The sequence below is a fragment of the Sinocyclocheilus grahami genome, unplaced genomic scaffold, assembly GCF_001515645.1.
Source record: "Sinocyclocheilus grahami isolate Dianchi unplaced genomic scaffold, SAMN03320097.WGS_v1.1 scaffold769.1, whole genome shotgun sequence".
In the NCBI taxonomy this organism is placed as follows: domain Eukaryota; kingdom Metazoa; phylum Chordata; class Actinopteri; order Cypriniformes; family Cyprinidae; genus Sinocyclocheilus; species Sinocyclocheilus grahami.
In genome coordinates, this window is record NW_015505948.1 from 38,047 (window position 1) to 41,195 (window position 3,149).

Here is a 3,149-nt window from a genome sequence, read left to right on the forward strand (position 1 = left end):
TTTCTGTATTTCTTGAATATAAGATGACAGAACATCATTCTGGTACAATTTAACTCCTAAACCTTACATTTCTGCATTTAGCAGACACTTTTATCCTAAGCAACTTATCAAAAGAGAAATGAAAGCAATTTGTCAAAGAGTCAACAATATCCGTAATGTACAATGCCAGGTTTATTTACTTCTATCTGCTGTAGATTAAGTAGCAAGCTTTCTTGTGAGTGTGTAAATGAATTTGCTAAAGAGTTTTGGGGTTGTTCAGTGATTGTAGAAGAGGAATGTCTTAAGTTGTTTCTTGATTGTTCAGATTGTTGATTGATGTTGATTTTGTTTTCTTTGCATACAAAAAGTATTCCCGTAACTTCGTAAAATTACAGTTGGTTCAACCTGATGTCACATGGATTATTTTACCGATCACCTTGCTACGTTTCTGGACCTTGATCATGGTAATTACATTGCTGTCTATGGGAGGGTCACAGAGCTCTCAGAATTCATCAAAATCCATCATTCTTATGGGTTTAGAACGACATGAGGGTGAGTATTAATAACAGAATTTTCATTTTTGGGTGAACTAACCCGTTAAGGGTGAGTACACATTTTTGAAAAATTAAAGTTTAAACTTTAAAATGATGAGGCAACGTTAATGTCTAGACAATATTAATACAAAAACAGTGCCACAGTGTACAATAAGAAATCTATTATATCAAAACATCGTTTTACAGTTTTTGTGTGTTTTTTGTCCATGATTTTTTCTCACTAAGACACAACAACCACCATAATATGACCAGTGGTAATGTTGTTAAGGGTGAGTACACATTTTAGAAAAATTAAAGTTTAAACTTTAAAATGATGAGGCAACGTTAATGTCTAGACAATATTAATACAAAAACAGTGCCACAGTGTACAATAAGAAATCTATTATATCAAAACATCGTTTTACAGTTTTTGTGTGTTTTTTGTCCATGATTTTTTCTCACTAAGACACAACAACCACCATAATATGACCAGTGGTAATGTTGGTGGAACAGATACTACTTTAAAATGTGAGGGAATGTTTCTGTCCCTTAGCCATTGGAAGCCCAGGTCAGCAGAATGACACGGTTAGAGATGACAAGCTGTTATTTCAAAAATGATTGTCAGCCAATCACGCTGCATGCCCGGACCTAACTGTAGTATGAAATTCAATCAGAGAAGCCCATCAGTAACAGCAGTTATCCGTGGAGGGGGCCGCATTGACCCACTGTCACTGAAGGACTGAAACATGACATGACGGAAAGGTCCTAACTTGCATCTGTACTGAGCACATATTATTAATAGCCTTCTCTCGTTTAATCCAGCACACATTGACAATCTCTTTGCTTAGCATCGGTAGGAGGGTGCATGGGTCTCATTTATAATAGTCTTATGCTTGGAAAGTAAACACGCTAGGTGACAACGCAGCAGACTGAACGGCAGGACCGTGTCTTTGTGATGGATGAGAATGGATCAGTCACTTCCTCTTCTCTCCTCACCTCTCCATCTCTACTGCCGAAGAACAGGAAATGCGGTAGAGACCAGATTTAGTTCATTGCCTGGATGCTCTATCAAATATAACAGATGTGGAATGTGGGTAAGACGCGTACTCCATTTCATACAACTTTATATATATATATATATAATTTATTTATTTTTTTCAGGAGATTTACGGAAAAGGGCTGTTAAAATGTAATTGTATCCAATCTATAGATGTATTTTTGTATGAAACCAACATAAACTTAGGGAGAACAATTGGTCCCACTTTATATTAAGTGGCCCTAATACCTTTGCACTTACATAGTAACTAGATGTGTATGTAGTATGTAACCACAGTGTAAGTACACATTGGTACATAGTATCTAGAGCTGTAATATTTCTGTAACTACACACATGTAACAACCCTCCGAATGGTTTGTGTAAGTACAAATGTGTAACAGGACATATATAACTACATTTTGTAGCAACAATATTTATAAGAGTAATTGGAACAATTGGATCCAGGTGGTGAAAATGGGTAGGTTTAGGGGTCGAAATGGGATCCAGGGGGTGGAAATGGGTAGGTTTAGGGATATGTAAAGTGGGAGGAGTTAGATCTCAAGTTGGTGGAGTTGGTGCACCACTGTAATACCAGTGTACTTACATGGTAACTCCTCAGGAACTGTCCACTTAATATAAAGTGTAACATTCTGGACACCAACCACAATTTATATGTAAAGCCTAACTTACTGGCCACTGCTGTGTAATATCAGAGTAATTACATGGTAAATCCATAGGAATTGTTTACTTAATATAAAGTGTAACCCTTTCTTTACCAAAAAGTGTTGTTCGTCCTGTTACACATTTGTACTTTCATTACCAAAAAGTGTTGTTACCAATCTCATGTTACGCATTTGTATTTACTCATACCATTCAGCAGGTTGTTACATATGTGTAGTACTAGTTATACAAACATTACAGCTGTAGATAATGTGTACCAATGTGTACTTACACTGTGATTACATACTATGTACAGATCTAGATACTATGTAAGTACACATGTATTAGGGCCACTTAATATAAAGTGGGACCGAACAATTTATTTAATCACAGTAGAAAAGCAAATAATATATCTTGATAATGGGTATTTGCTAGTATTTAAAAGTGAGTAAAAAACTCAGTAAATTTACCTAATTAAATGCTTTACCCTCCAGAGAAACAAATAGTAATTTTGAAAATATGGTTAAAATGATCCCACATGAAATAGACTGCAGCCTAATGAAGGCAGTTTTATTTTCATGATCAGGTCACCTCAGTGAGACCACCATGGAGCTCACATAACCTAATGAGTACTATTAACTTTTTCTTAGTAAGCATTCTAATGTCATACACTTTTGCTCCCCGACTAAATTAATCATGACTGACTGTTACAAATTTTGACAAATAACAAAAAATATTGATTTTTGTATGATGGTACATCCACACCACTAGGTGTCAGTGTAAGTTCAATGTGACTGCCATATCAGCAGCACTTATCAGGCGTATAAACAGTACATTTCATATTACTATAATAATTGTCCTCAAACCTAATTAGTACAAGTTAGCATAATGTGTACTTACATCTGGGCAAAACTTAAAACAAAATGTCAACAAATATATAT